The following is a 16,696-nucleotide window of genomic DNA, read 5'->3' as shown; positions in this document are numbered from 1 at the left end:
TATTAACAATATTTTCATGGTGTTGGCACCCCGTTGCTGTTGGCATGCTGTGTTTGGCACAGCGTATAGGGTGGGTTTTCGTGGCCGCCTCCGTCACCCCATTCAGGATTTTAAACTCCTCTAAAAGCCATTTTACAATTCAAGCATTTTAGCAGACACTTCCATGATCCATCCAGAGTGCCTCACAGAGTGCAATATCAGAGTAAATACACCCATAAACCCTATAGTCAGCAATAAAGTTCGCAAATGGTCAAATTAAGTCGAGGGCAAATACATCCATCAAGTGCCATGTACAGGTAAACGTCACACGTGGCATCTGTCGAAACAACATGCTATATAAATACAATTATAAGCATTTGTACGTGTACTGTATATAAATATTATAATAAATTATGTATAGTATAACGCAGTGGTTCCCAAAGTGGGGTCCGGGGATCCCCAGGGGTCCTTGAGGGAGTTCCAGGGGGTCCCCAGCTAAATGATAGTTAGGAGCCAAATGGACCCTTATGGGTCTGTAACTCTGAGAGTATACAAATGGAACGGGTCCATTTGGTTCCATTTGTACACTCTCTGAGTTAAACTAGAAAAAGTGCCCTTCTGGGCACAGGTCTCCACCAGGATAGGAATGTAGGACATTGCAGCTTGCCTTCATCTGGTGGTTGGATAAAAGGGCAACAAAAGTAAATTATCCACAGATCCGTGCAGTTAGAGGTAAAAACACTTTTCGGCCAGTTATAGCGCCACCTTGAGGCTGAGTTGAAATTGTTCATGTGGCATTTCGTCCTCGGCCTAGTGGGAATGTGCGTGCACAATTTCACGGAAATCACGCGATGTGTTCATGATTTGCAGCATTTTGTTTGAAACTGAGCACTCCTGTGAACTTTGGAAGCCAATCTTAACCAATCAGGATGGAGTCTGAGAAATCTGAAAGACCTGTTTCGTTGAATGGCTCTAGAGAGACTGTGTACCAATTTGCGCGATGTTTGGACAAAATCTGTAGTTGTACTGTGCAAAAAAAGCTTTGCACAAAGCGGCCTCCTGGTGGCGCTATAACAGGCCGTTCTGGAAAGTTTGGGGCAGAGGTTCACTGTTGGCATCCAGGGAGTGTGTGTGCAAAATTTGGCATCGACCGGGTTAACGGTGGCCGAGATTAGCTGCTCACACACACACACACACGACGAACATTTTCCGTCTTAGTTTTAGTCGACGAAAACAACACTGGTCCATATAGACTAATGCATGTCAAACTGAGGGTCCTTTGAAATGAAACGGGTTGAGAATCACTGCTATAGCCTTCTCTCACGGGGGTCCTTTTCAAATGGGGTTCTGGGGGCTAATTGGTGTCAATTTGGGGGTCCTTGACATGAAGAAGTTTGGGAACCACCGGTATAACTACAGTAGCATATATACAGTACATACATTTTGTGCAAGAAGTCATACAATGAATGAGGAGGGCTAGGGTGGTGAGGTTGAGTCTAAAGAGTGTGAATTCATCAGACTATGGTGGAAAATGTCCAAAAGCCCAATATCTCAGCCTCACTCTCTCACATGTGGTGGAACCCGGTTTGAATCCCAGGTGTTACAGTTGCAATTACCTTTAGATAGACCTTCATTGATCCTGCTGGGGGAAATTAATTTGTGACGGCATTACATCAGTTATGAAACACAGGACCAGACATCCTCTCTCCATCAGGAGTGGGAATACAATGTCCAGGCTACAGCTTTATGGTCATAGTCAATATGAAGTGTGTGCTTAGCACCTCTATCATGCTTCGACTTACATTCAGCTGCGTTCCTGCGTGAGTTTAATTCTTTCCTTTATCAACAGTTCAGCCTCATTTATGCTCCTCATTTGCCTTTTTTGTAGATCTTTAGCTCGCGGCGTTAAAAAGGAAAGGCATCACCGCGCAGATATTATCTTTGTTCCGTTGAATTATACGCAGGATCAAAGATTACTTGCGTACTGAAGATGTTTCGAGAACCCTCTCGCCTTTGGCTCCATGTTCGGTGTGTGTGAGTCATTAAATGAGATGCATTCCAAGCATTTCTCTCCATCTCATCATCATCATCTCTCGTAGTCACTTCAGGGAGAACTCCCATTACAGACAACATGCCGCATTTAGGCACCGGCTGCAGCTTGTTTCCTTAATATATTCTGCTTTAAAGATCACACTTTCAGACCTGCAGTACTTTTGCCTAACATGTTGCTCATCCTTATAGGGAAAGTTCGACCTCTGCGTTTGACCCATAAGCGGCCTGAGGATTGGTTGATTGAATACTTTATTAGTCAGAAATGTAAACAGCATGTGGTATACTGTGAGACATTAAAACCTCTTAAAAACCCCAGGGGGTCAGGGGGGGAAATCCGCAACATCGGAGTTGGAACCGGAGACCAATTGGGTCTCCATTGACCCGCTGAGCCCTGTTGAGAGGTTCTGAGCGGCGCTCAAGAGCTAAAAGAAGAAGACACAAATGTCCTGGGGGCATCTTTCCATTGTGGTCCTATGTATTCAGTTCATCGGCATACATATAGGCCTATACACAAATTAACACAATGATGTCATCAACAGATGCAAACACTATCCTACTAATTGATGGTGTTCAGTGCATTCCACATTTTGTTGGCGGAGCAGTGGAGTGAAAATGTCCCCATCTTTGTTCTAAGTTTGGGTGGTGTCAGATCATGGTCACTCCCTCTGGTGTTGTGGCTGTCACTCAATTTGGAGATGTACAGTTTGACAGGTATGAGGGTACTGATGGCCGTTGTTCCCTTGACTATCTAAAATACCAATCCCAGTGATAACCTGCTATACCCGGAGCCATCCATAACTAGAAAAAGTGCCCTTCTGGGCACAGGTCTCCACCAGGATAGGAATGTAGGACATTGCAGCTTGCCTTCATCTGGTGGTTGGATAAAAGGGCAACAAAAGTAAATTATCCACAGATCAGTGCAGTTAGAGGTAAAAACACTTTTCGGCCAGTTATAGCGCCACCTTGAGGCTGAGTTGAAATTGTTCATGTGGCATTTCGTCCTCGACCTAGTGGGAATGTGCGTGCACAATTTCACGGAAATCACGCGATGTGTTCATGATTTGCAGCATTTTGTTTGAAACTGAGCACTCCTGTGAACTTTGGAAGCCAATCTTAACCAATCAGGATGGAGTCTGAGAAATCTGAAAGACCCGTTTCGTTGAATGGCTCTAGAGAGACTGTGTACCAAAATGCGCGATGTTTGGACAAAATCTGTAGGTGTACTGTGCAAAAACTTGTTTTGCACAAAGCGGCCTCCTGGTGGCGCTATAACAGGCCGTTCTGGAAAGTTTGGGGCAGAGGTTCATCGTTGGCATCCAGGGTGTGTGTGTGGAAAAATTTGCCATCGACCGGGTTAACGGTGGCCGAGATTAGCTGCTCACGGACACACGGACGGACACACGGACGGACGGACGGAGTGCAAAACATACTCTCCCCCCATGCCTTCGGCCTGGTGGAGACAACTAACAAAGTGTGTTGGAATTAGGTGGGTCATGGGCTTAAGGCATCATCAATTTCAACGTACCGTCCCTAAATTGGGGCAAAAATAGATAGCTCATAACACATTATGAGCTTGCAGACCAGCTATTCCTGCCATGCCACACTATGTGCGACAACGTTTAGTTTGTTAAGAGACCCATCCACATGTGCTGGTGTGATGCATGTTTTTGTGGAATAACAAATAAAAAGCAAGTAAAACATTTCACTGTGACTTGGTTCCTATGAGGACTATATAAACAACTAATACCTTACAATGTTTTAAAGAAATGAGGACATATTTCCCCCTGGCAGTGATCAAACATTGTTTGTGTTTTGACTGTTTCCATTTGGAACTTGAATTTAGTTATTATGCAGGAGTAGCTCCGTACAAAATCAATACCAGCGCGGCGCTTGTGTGGCGTGCTTTCATCACACAACCATTAGTTGAAATTTGGATAAAACAAACTTCACAACATGCACTCGTCCTTCACTATGGATTATATGTCTCCAAAGTTGCACAGTGATCAATTCACTGCGTTGAAGGCATTAATGTGTAGCCTACTTGGTTACTATGACTATTATAAAACTACTGTATACACAATGCACTCTTGTCCAAAAATGATTACGCGTTTCCCTCTGGCATTGATCAAATGCTTTTTGTTTTCACGACAGCTTTGATTTTTGGAAGTGGGATTAGTTTTAGTAAAAAGCTCAAAGACAAAATCAATAGCAGCACCACACTTGTGTAGGTATGTTTTCGTCAAACAACTATTGGTTTCAAACTCGGATAAAACAAACATCACAACACGCCGTCTCCCCTTGCTATATGGATTATGTGTCCTCAAAGTTGCACAGTAATCAGTAGATTGAGTCAAAGGCATTTGCGGACAACAACTTTGAATGGAGGGGAGGAATCAATGCCGTGTTTGTCCACATCTCTGCTCATTAAGGGACCTCTATTCCTGTCAGGGTCTGCATATGACAGAGAAAGCACACAGTGCACATTTTCCGTCTGAGGAGGGTGGCCTTTCTTCTCCTCAAAGCCCCGCTCTCATCGAAATTCCCCTCACAGAGACGCAGTGCCAGAGGCCAAAGCCTTGACAGGGGCAGCCCAGTGCAGAGGGAATCAAATGAGGTCCTTTTCGCAAGCCCCGTCGGCCGAAAAGGAGACCCACTTATACCTTATAGGAGCCCGTCCTTAATCTGTATCACACAATCACTAAGAGATGTTCACTTCAGCACTGCAGGAAAGGAATACATATTATCCTTGTTGATTCAGTCTATTGCCTGTTTGATCTGTGACCTTATAGCCAATGAACTACCGCAACTCTTCAGGTCAAGTCCTAGCTTAGCCTGTACTTTGCACTTGTCAACCCAGTGTATTCAGAATCAGAAGAGTGTGTGTGCGTGTGTGAGTGTGCGTGTGAGTGTGCTCGTGCGTGTGTGTGCGCCAAAAGGTCCCGTAAGGGTCCTTTTGCACTTTATTCATCCCCGCCGACTCTGGAGTCTGGAGCAGAACATTGCCTTAGAGGAGATAAATTTTACACTCAAGAGTTAAAGATCAATCCATTTGGTTGCCAACACTAAATCATTTAGCTGGGGACCACCTGTCCTGGAACCCCCCAGTGAGACATGCAGCATTCCTAACCTGCATATTTCCCAATTTACATATTATATACAGTAGGCCTATATAAAAAATAATTGCAGATTTATATACTACATTGAGAACCCAACCCCTGTTGAGGCTGTTGAAATGGGAATGGAAACTATAGGCCTATATGTTTCCTTACAGGCTATTACAGCACAAGGATAATTGTTTTATATATATACCACTGCAACCTCCATGCACGTTTTCCTGTTAATTACTTACTGAAAAAGGCCATGTTCGCAAGCATATGGGGAGGAGATGAGGAGATCCGAGATAGGATAATACTAGTGTTTTAATCGACCACGGGACATGAGTTTGGCCCTTGGCCCCTTATTCTCCATTGCAAATGACAAACTTGTGCATTGTGGCATATATATACACTTCAATTATAGCCTAAATGGGATTTCGATGATAAGCCTTGTTGTTTGATCATATCCAAGCTATTGCACAGTATAGGCTATATATGCATGCATGCACACCCCATAGCAAAAACACAAATGATAAATAAATGAATAAATACATATCTGTAAAAGGGAAGGGACATGTTCTCCCGCATGTTAAGTACAGCCTAATGCATTTTTCCCCTTGTTTTGTCACCTGTGGAACCTAAGTGTGTCGTGTGTATAGGCTAATGACGGTTAGGGATTTGCAACTTGAGGATGTTTTCAGTCATTTCCATTGGGCGGCAGCACGTCTATCCTTAACTTCAGAGCTGCACTGCGTTGGCCACCGTGTCCGTGGTCGGTGTGTGTGTCTGCGGTGGAGAGAGAGAGAGAGAGAGAGAGAGCGAGAGAGAGAGGATGCTGGAATGCCGGAGTATACAACAACACAGTCCTGCATCTCTCATCATCATCATCCTCCGTCGTCCAGAACACACATATTCCTGCTTCGCAGCTCCTTTCGGTGAGCGTGGAGTTTTCGGTTCCTCCACACCACCACGACATTAAGCGAAATCCCCCCCCCCCCCTTCCCCCCCAAATTTCTCCCCTTTCGTTCGCTTCATGTTGGCATTGGTTTGAGACGAGAGAGAGAGAGAGAGACACGGTCGGTCGGTGCGCCATCGGGGGATCAAGACTTCAAGAAGCAGTATACTGGCGACCAATCGGTCGGATTGGCGAGCGAGCGGATCGAGGGGGACGGACGCGGACGGCGACTGCTTTTTGTATACAAGAAGAAACCGAATACTTTGGGAATTGCTTTTCTAGTTGCGGTGACAGCGGTGCTCACCTGGCTGACAGTTCTTTTTCTTCTTTCTTTCGTTGCAAACGGATCTAATCAGATTTTTTTTTTTTTTTTTTTTTTACAAAATTGGACCGCGACTGGTTGCCTGATATATTGCCCGTCAATTGATTCCGTCGACCATTTTCTAATGAATCAGTGTCATGATTTCATTTGAATGTATTTCATCTTCTTTCGAGCGATTTTAAAGTGAAGCGTTGCAGTTTTTTCTTCTTCTTTTCTCTCTCTCTCTCTCTCTCTCTCTCTCTCTCTCTCTCCCGATTTGCGCCACAGTCAGTGAAATGGTTCGCAATATGTGGTTTGGAATAGACTGCGTTTTGGACAACTGGACTATTTCATAACTGGGATTTTAATCAGGTTGCTGATGGGACTTGATTCCTGTGAAACTAAATCCGATTCAGATACGACATAAATATGGTCTGCTATTTTCAGAACTGAGGGCAGCCTGTACGTATCTGGAGAAAGAAGGAAACTGCGTATAGGTAAGTTCTTTGGTTTTTCTTTGGTTTGTCAAGTTGATGGAATGATCCGTGCTGATGTGCTGTACAGTATTCTCTCGTTGTGATGTGTATTTTCTGGTGAGACCCGTATACGGTTCAGTGATTCAGTCATCTGAGGCTTTATAAGAGACATTTGATGAAATGACACATAATACCGAGGACCCGAGGAGGCTAATCAGTGCGTTTCACCAAAGGGGGATCAGGTCTACAGTAGTGGTTCTCACACATTTTCATATATAAAGGATGCAATTTGGCCGGCGGACCCCCATATATACATGAGGTGCCAGCTATAAGGAACCCCCCAATACAAGATGTGATGTTTCCCAAAATATACTAACATTTATGCATTATCCTATTCCCCCCCCCCCCCCCCCCCCGAGATTGATTGATCATTTATTTAGCTCTATTGAGGTTATAGATTTGCTCTTTTCAAATAAACGGTGTAGGCCTATATACACAAGTAAGATTTTGATGCTATATATATTAACTCATTAACTCATTTGGATGGGGACCCCCTGGCTGGAACCCCCCCCCCCTCAAGGACCCCAGGGGTGCGCCGCCCGGACCGGACCCCACACTTTGAGAACCAACTGTCCTATAATGTATGTGCAGCATTTGGAGGCGAGGCGCGTCATTCCGCGCTCCGTTACGCATGCATGAATGCCAAATCTCTCTCTCTCTCTCTCTCTCTCTCTCTCTCTCTCTCTCTCTCTCTCATCTCTCTCATCCTCTCTCTCTCTCTCTCCCTCGCTCTCTCTCTCTCTCTCTCTCTCTCTCTCTGCCTCACGGTGAATTCAATGCAGGCTCTACGCGCAACTGTATAGGCTACACTTCACAGTCTGCAGTGTGTGTGTGTGTGTGTGTGTGTGGACGCAATGTATTATGTAAGAGAGAGAACGTTCAAGTTGCTCTCAATAAGGTCATTTATGTTATGTATAGGGTCCCATGTGGATATACCCATAGTTAATTGCGCTCATATATTTTTTTCCTGGCTGTGAGATAATACGCGTAAGCGGTGTGCGTGTGGTGTGCACCAGTGTGCATGCATGTGCGCACATGCATGCACGCGTTTCTCTCTCTCCCCCTACTAGTCGCATGCTCGCCAGTGTGCGTGCGTGCGTGCGTAGACGTGAAGAAACGGGGTTAGTTCTTTCAAATTTCTGCTGAATGATTGCCTGGCGAGTCAGCTTTTTCCTGTCCTCTCCTCTCATTATGCCTCAATGCCTGTGTGTGTGTGTGTGTGTGTGTGTGTGTGTGTGTGTGTGTGTGTGTGTGTGTGTGTGTGTGTGTGTGTGTGTGTGTGTGTCAACGCCTTTGCGGTGATGTGCTGATGTGAACGGATGCTGAAGGCTCAACAGTGCGGGTTAACTCTTGACAGTGTACAGATGGAACATCCAGATCCATCAGTTTAATTTGTATACGCTCTCAGAGTTACAAACTTGTTGTAAGAATCCTTTGGATCGCCTCAAGGAACCCCCGATGGTCCACCATAATATGGACCCCACTTTGAGAACCCCTGGCTTTAGCCTACAATTGTCCAGATGGATGTGAAAAAAGCAAAACAAACATCACACTGGCTATACGCACCGAGCTGGTGCTTGCCAACTGTGACACAATCTGACCTGAGATCAGATTCATACGAGGTTTCCACTGGACACACACTGGTCTGATGAACCCATTCTGACCTGAGATCAGATTCTAGAAATGTCAGTCACTCTTCGATTTTCAAAAATAGCAGATCTACAAGCTCATATCGCGCCACCGAGTGGCGCGATATGAGCTTGTAGATCTTGCTATTTTTCAATAGCTAAAGCATAACATGATGCTGACACCAAAATGGGTGCCCGCGGTCAGAATGGGTTAAGACAACGCTGACAACGTAAAGTTGGATAAGGACAGGTCCTTCGTTGAGAGGCTATCGCAAACGGCAACGATGAAAAGAAACACAACGGATGAAGTGATTTATTTCCCTTCCCCATTCAGTCGACAGATGCTGAGAGACGGAGAAGAATGTTTCCGCTCTCGCCTTTTTTCTTTATTTCAACTATTATAACAATTGAGTTGCCAGAGCAAGGCCTATATATAAGCAGCTGTAGTCTTCCATGCAATCCATTATATGGTGGCTTCGCTTGGTATAATTTGACAAGGGATTTTGTTAGCAGTGGTTTTAGAAGTGTGGCAACTCTCCCAGTGGTGGGAGTAACAAGAGTACATATACTTGAGTATACTGTTGTTGAGCAGGCTGATCCGTACTGTACTTTACTTTCATATTTGTATTTTTGGATATGACTTTCACTCCACTATACATTTCAAAGACAATCGACTTTAGTACATTATGATTTAACCCCCATTTCACATAAGAGTGAAAATAGCAGATCTACAGACTCACAATGTATAACGGAAAATCTTTGAATTGTTTTGGAAAAATGTCAAAATTTGAACACAGACAAATTGCAACTTTCAATATTTTTAACCAGAAATATCTATACTTTTATTACTTTCGCTCAAATACTGGAGTCGAGTATACTGTGTCCACCACTGTTCTCTATTCACAATCGCCATACTCAAAATGATGTGGTGGAAAGTCCTGAGAACTGGTATAGCCTACCATACTAGAACCGGTACCACCACATATGATACTACCATTCTGACCTGAGATCAGATTCATACGAGGTTTCCGCTGGACACACACTGGTCTGATGAACCCATTCTGACCTGAGATCAGATTCTAAAAAATGTCAGTCGTTCTTCGATTTTTCAAAAATAGCAGACCTACAAGCTCGTAGCGCGCCACTCGGTGGCGCGCTATGAGCTTGTAGATCTGCTATTTTTCAATAGCTAAAGCATAACATGATGCTAACACCAAAATGGGTTCTCGTTCAGAATGGGTTAATACCGTACCGAATAGATACAGTTTTGTGGTGCTGTGAAACTTAACATTTCCAGAAAACTTAGGTCAGGATTTAGAATGCGCCTTTTAAACCTAAAATAGGTTCAATAACTTAGATTTTATTTGTATTTTCTTTCTCTCACATAAACCTTCTCTTCTGGGGGTCCCTGCGGCTGTCACGAAAATGTTGTGAGGTGGGGGGTCCGTAGGGCCAAGTACATATCAATTCGGGGTTCCTTGTTTGAGCACCACTGAGTAAGTAGTTAGAGCGTATTTCAGCGGGCGGCTGGCTGCCTATATGGTAGTGTTTAACCCATTCTGAACGGGAACCAATTTTGGTGTTAGCATCGTGTTATGCTTTAGCTATTGAAAAAATAGCAGATCTACAAGCTCGTAGCGCGCCACTCAGTGGCGCGCTACGAGCTTGTAGGTCTGCTATTTTTGAAAAATCGAAGAACGACTGACATTTTTAGAATCTGATCTCAGGTCAGAATGCGTTCATCAGACCAGTGTGTGTCCAGTGGAAACCTCGTATGAATCTGATCTCAGGTCAGAATGGGTTAATGATCCCCCTGGGGACTAGTGTGCTTCACGCCAGGGTCTGCAGGTGGGGATGCCATTGTCCTATAACAGCATCTTTATTCATCCCACCGCATCTGGACTCTGGAGCAGAACATCGCCTTATAGACCAGTGCTTTTCAACCCTTTTCATATCAAGGTCCAATTATTTATTATTCTGCATTTGAGCCACGCCACCACCATTAACTATACATATCTCAGATCCAAAAACGTAGAATGTTTTGTTTTAGTCGGATATGATTTTGTTCACACTTCCATGCTGTATTCGATGTGGTATAGGACCATTAGGAGAGATAAGAGGCAAAAAATAAATAATAAAATTGAAAAGGTTAAAACTCTACATTGGGATAGTAATCACTTCTATAGAGGGGGTTTGTTCAGTAACAGAGGTCTCGCCATGTCTCCCGTCAATTCATCAACAGAAAATACATTTTCAGGTGGGGATGCCAATTTCATCCAATCAGGAGAAAGTACCAAGTCATAGTGTTTCAGTTTTGTCTGCTCATTTCTTTGTGAGGTCTCTATTCCTGCTTGGATCAAATTTGTGTCATTACCTGAAAAGGCATTTTATGCTTATTGCTAAAAGAATAAGTTAATTAACCCATTCTGACCTGAGATCAGATTCATACGAGGTTTCCGCCGGACACACACTGGTCTGATGAACCCATTCTGACCTGAGATCAGATTCTAAAAATGTCAGTCGCTCTTCGATTTTTCAAAAATAGCAGACCTACAAGCTCGTATCGCGCCACTCGGTGGCGCGATACGAGCTTGTAGATCTGCTATTTTTAAATAGCTAAAGCATAACATGATGCTGACACCAAAATGGGTCCCCGGTCAGAATGGGTTAAGTCCTTGGCAGACATTGAGTTAAAACTGTTTAGTAGCCATAAACGTCTAATTGCCTATTAAGTAATGGATGGAATTAAAAAAAAAAAAAAAAAAATGTCATCCATATTTTGAAAATTCCTCTAATCGGTGATGACATGCGCATTACATGCATAATAGAATTACAAATTCTTTCTTTCTTTATAATGGGAGAATTGGCACTCAGAGCCTAAACTGGTGACCACCAGGTGGCGCTGAAAGAGTTTAAGAGCTCGAAAGACAGGGAGACTGACCCCTGTTATGGAACAATCACTCAATAGCAATGATTAATATAGCTATTAAACACTTAATTTAACAAAAAAGAAATAGATTCCTGCTGCGCCTTACTGCACCTTTAACTTGTCCCTTTGTGACTCTTGAGAGTGTGCAAACAAAAACCAAATGGACCCTAGGGGTTCCATTATTTGTACCCTCTCGGAGTCAAATGAACACTCAAGGATTTTACTGTGTAAGCTAACTGGCGGTGGCCACTTAAGGAAAGCCCTGCGGCCGTACATATTGAGCACCGCGCTGAAATTGATTTAGACAGATATTATGTCATCCGGCCCACGGTGCTTTTTTTTATGGCGGTCAAGCTGAGCTGGGGTCATCAGTCTTTCCCACGGGGACGGAGCCGCTGGCTTAACCCATTCTGACCTGAGATCAGATTCATACGAGGTTTCCGCCGGACACACACTGGGTCTGATGAACCCATTCTGACCTGAGATCAGATTCTAAAAAATGTCAGTCGCTCTTCGATTTTTCAAAAATAGCAGACCTACAAGCTCGTATCGCGCCACTCGGTGGCGCGATATGAGCTTGTAGATCTGCTATTTTTAAATAGCTAAAGCATAACATGATGCCAACACCAAAATGGGTGCCCGGTCAGAATGGGTTAAGTCAAAGACATGCCGGGGTGGGGGCGGGCGGGCGGGCATGCCGCTCATGCATGGCTATTATTAATTTGCCTGTGCCAGGCATATTATGCCATTAATAATGACATCATTTTAATTGTGTAACATCGTTGGTGTCTGGCAGAAACCTTCTGTGTCTCTGTACTGCACTTCTGCTAGTAAATTAACGCCCTACTTCATCATACAAGAGTGTGTGCAAGTGTACGAAAATAGCAAATCAGCGATAAATGCATTTTAGTCTCCACTCCTTCGGGGTGTTTTCGTCACTGTATAGAGCGTCGCTCTCAGGCCCAGAGGCGTCAGGTTCCTATAACGGCGGTGGGTGCAGCCCCCCCCCCCCCCCCACCCGCGTGGGGATTTTTTTCTCCGTTTGGTACTTTATTTACAGTTTGCTAATGAAGAGTATACTCTGAATATATTCTTTGGGGTTTGGCCTTATATCAAACATACATGCTCAGTCTTTTAATTAATACATTTGCAACTATTTGAATAAAGGTTGTACACATCAGTGAAATTAACCACTAAATCCCTAATTGAGAGAGTGCAAGCCACCACAGCTCATGAAACATATATGCTTAGTGCTTATACCCTACCATATCTCTCCTTTCTCTGGCTCTATGACTTATACACCCATGAAAAATGGAAAATATAAATTTCATTGAGTGTATACCATTTGGAATTATACCAATCGGTTGAGATTTGGCTGATTATAGCCAAAGTTAGATCTCAACTTTTTGCTCACGGGCCATTGGGACTGTGCGTGGCGGCTATAGCCTACTTGTGAGGACCTCTGCTTGGATTCATGGTGAGTGCGCACCGAAAAGTAATTGGAATATATTTTTCTCGCCACATTATAAACAAGTTTACTTCACCTCCTCATTGTCCTCAGTGTTTGGGACGGGACATGCGTAGGCCTGTATCATGTGCTGTCTGCGTGCATATAAGCGCTGCGCTCCAGTGAAATTGTGCGGCTTGAGACAAATGTGTTAATTTGTGTTGGATAAGGGCTTATTGGTGGGTTTACCGTAGATATTAATCCATTCTGAACGGGCACCCATTTTGGTGTTTAGCATCATGTTATGCTTTAGCTATTGAAAAATAGCAGATCTACAAGCTCATATCGCGCCACCGAGTGGCGCGATACGAGCTTGTAGGTCTGCTATTTTTGAAAAATCGAAGAGCGACTGACATTTTTAGAATCTGATCTCAGGTCAGAATGGGTTCATCAGACCAGTGTGTGTCCATGTGGAAACCTCGTATGAATCTGATCTCAGGTCAGAATGGGTTAAGGACTAGTTAGGGTGTGTTTTAGCCGGCGGCGGCGGCGCCGAATTGTAGCATGGACTGGACGAATCTCTTCTTGGCTGGAGGGTGCTTCATCATCGTAGTCAAATGGAAAACAAAAGCCACCTTATTAGCATTTGAATGCGCCCACAACCCCCCGTAAAGGTATGTGCTTCTGCATATTGATATTGGCGCCGCTTATTATTTTGCCCGTGGGTGCTTCTGCGCCTGAGCACCCCCGGAGTTGACGCCGCTGCTCAGGCCCATTGAGAACTAACGCTGGGTTCTGAATGAATGGCAGCTCGAGGGTGACAAACGGTGCATGTGTGAGTACCAGGACACTATTAATACCTAGACACACACACACACACACACACACACACACACACACACACACACACACACACACACACACACACACGGAGGTGTGAACCAGGGACCTTCTGTTTCCCAGACAACCTCTCTACGGCAGCTCTCTGTGGCTGCGGGACAGCGCTGTTCACTCGGCCCTTATTGTTTATCTAGAAGAAAGATCAAAGAAAGAATGAGCTTTGATGAGGTCGCTCGTTTCCGCAGGACAGATGTGGGTCAAGTGTTCCTATTAATCGACACAGACGAAAAGCCCACACAAAAACCCTCGAACATTGGCAAATATCACTCAATCTTAAAACTCTCGCTCTCTGTCTGACCTACTGAAGCCGTGCAACATTTTTAAATGTCTAGGGGCGCCCCGTTGATATAACCGCTCTGTATTTTAATTTGAGAAGCATACTGGCTTAAGATGTCTTACGTTAATGACGGGAACGGAATGGATTTTGGAATTCTTGGGGATCGTTGATGATGACAACGGTACCGTCAGTCACAGCCATTTGGGCAAGCTCAATCCGACTCCCATTTACTCTGTATAAAATTGAAGTTTAACCCATTCTGAACGGGCACGCATTTTGGTGTTAGCATCATGTTATGCTTTAGCTATTTAAAAATAGCAGATCTACAAGCTCATATCGCGCCACCGAGTGGCGCGATACGAGCTTGTAGGTCTGCTATTTTTTGAAAAATCGAAGAACGACTGACATTTTTAGAATCTGATCTCAGGTCAGAATGGGTTCATCAGACCCAGTGTTTGTCCGGCGGAAACCTCGTATGAATCTGATCTCAGGTCAGAATGGGTTAAAGAAGAAAAGGTTAAAAAAAAAAGCACATGGCACACGTGAAAAATACTATGTTGGCCTACAAGATTAGGAGAGACAGACTAGACTCTCTCTCTCTCTCTCTCTCGCACGCACGCACACACGCACGCACGCACACACGCACACATACTCCGACTTGGCCCTTTCCTGGTGATGGCTACAGTCGTACAGTGCCATTACTCCATAAACAGCCGCTCAAGGGCTTTCGTGTGTTATAGCCTGGCTATTTTAGAGTGGACTTATTATTGGGGACATTGCAGAGCATCCTTGTATGTGATGATATTACGGTGTGCTTTAGAAACCCCCGCCGTCTCAAATTGACTTGTAAGGGTCAGTTTGGTTACAGTTTGCACTCTGTCAGGAGTTATATTTACACGTGGATAAATGAAAAACTGAGGATATGGACACAACACAGCTGGTGGGCTAATGGGACTACTGGTTCTCAACCTGTGGGCCGGGGGCCCACATGGCAAGTGGGCCGCCAAATGATTGGCAAAACACTAGTGATAATATAAAACAGCTTTTTTTTTTACAGCTTTTTGCTTCTACGGCCCAACAGCCTGGAATAAACTTCCATTCAAGCTCAGACACGCACCCTCTGTAGACATTTTTTAATCCCAACTCAAGACTCACCTCTTCACTCTTCGCTTTTAGTTGAGTTTTACTATGCACGTTCCTACCCTGCCCTGACTGATTTGCTGCATGTGGTGTTTTTTTTTGTTTTTATTTATTTTATGTTCTTATATTCAACTTTGTTCTTTGCCATTGTTCTATCATTTTAACTACTTGTGTTTTATTGCATTATAGTTTTGTGTCCTGCCCTGTGAAGCACTTTGAGCTGCATTTATGTATGAAAGGTGCTATACAAATAAAGTTTATTATTATTAGTTAGGCATCAAACGAGTGAGTAACTTTTAAAGCCAAAGCTCTTCAGACTCTTAAATGTTGTCAGCTAAACAAAAAATCACTTGGTGAGCAAAACTCTCTCTCTCTCTCTCTCTCTCTCTCTCTCTCTCTCTTTCTTTTGCTCTTGATCTTGGTTCGTTTTGGGTCCAGCACCTGCCTTCAAAAGGTCTTTGGATGTGCATGACTGTTTTTGATGCTGTTTAACCCATTCTGACCTCAGATCAGATTCTAAAAGTGTCTTCGATTTTTCAAAAATAGCAGATCTACAAGCTCGTATCGCGCCACTCGGTGGCGCGATATGAGCTTGTAGATCTGCTATTTTTCAATAGCTAAAGCATAACATGATGCCAACACCAAAATGGGTGCCCGGTCAGAATGGGTTAAGGAGGAAGATAGTCAGCAGACAGACAGACAGACAGACATTGATATCGATGTGGGGCTTAGTGAATCAAGATAGATCATGTATAGATAGCCTTTTTGCCATTATTCAGCAATACAATACATACAAGGCATAATGAAACACAATTCCGTTCCACTGGCTTTCTATACTGAAATTTAACCCATTCTGACCTGAGATCAGATTCATACGAGCTTTCCACTGGACACACACTGGTCTGATGAACCCATTCTGACCTGAGATCAGATTCTAAAAATGTCAGGTGTTCTTCGATTCTTCAAAAATAGCAGACCTACAAGCTTGTAGCGCGCCACCAAGTGGCGCGCTATGAGCTTGTAGATCTGCTATTTTCCAATAGCTAAAGCATAACATGATGCTAACACCAAAATGGGTTCCCGTTCAGAATGGGTTAAAACATTCCTTGTTAAAAAAAATATATAATACTAAAATACTAATAACACCACAGTCAGTTCATAATGAGACAGAGGATATCGTGCACTTATAGGGGATATATTGCACTCAATCAGAATTCACAACAAAGTCAGTCTGATGGCTTGGGGAAAGAAACTCTTGCAAAATGTGGCTGTTAATAAGCACCGCCGGGGTTAGCGCTAAGGGTTGCCCACCTGCCCATGGCACAGGTGGGCAACTTTTGGGCAGGTAGAGTTTGCCCGATGGGGCCAGTGCATGTTTGAGAGGGGACGCGGCTGTCTATGAACACAACACAAGTCTTCTGGTCTGTGGAATAAGAGCACTGTTACTTATTCAAGTA

At 44.0% G+C, this 16,696-nt stretch overlaps 1 protein-coding gene across 1 annotated transcript in view; it reads left to right on the top strand.

Moving 5' to 3' along the window:
• Window positions 1–6,731: 6,731 nt before the first annotated feature.
• The window catches only part of LOC310854144 (interleukin-1 receptor accessory protein-like 1), a gene marked incomplete at its 3' end in the record, with an annotated part of 690,918 nt that continues 680,953 nt past the window's right edge, over window positions 6,732–16,696 (top strand). Inside the window, exon 1 of the mRNA XM_083758663.1 lies at window positions 6,732–6,879. The remainder of the gene's footprint in view (window positions 6,880–16,696) is intronic.

Source organism: Protomyctophum parallelum (assembly GCF_964188405.1).
Source record: "Protomyctophum parallelum genome assembly, chromosome: 23".
NCBI lineage: Eukaryota > Metazoa > Chordata > Actinopteri > Myctophiformes > Myctophidae > Protomyctophum > Protomyctophum parallelum.
Note: the sequence above shows the minus strand (reverse complement) of the source record. Positions and strands in the feature narration are given on the sequence as shown.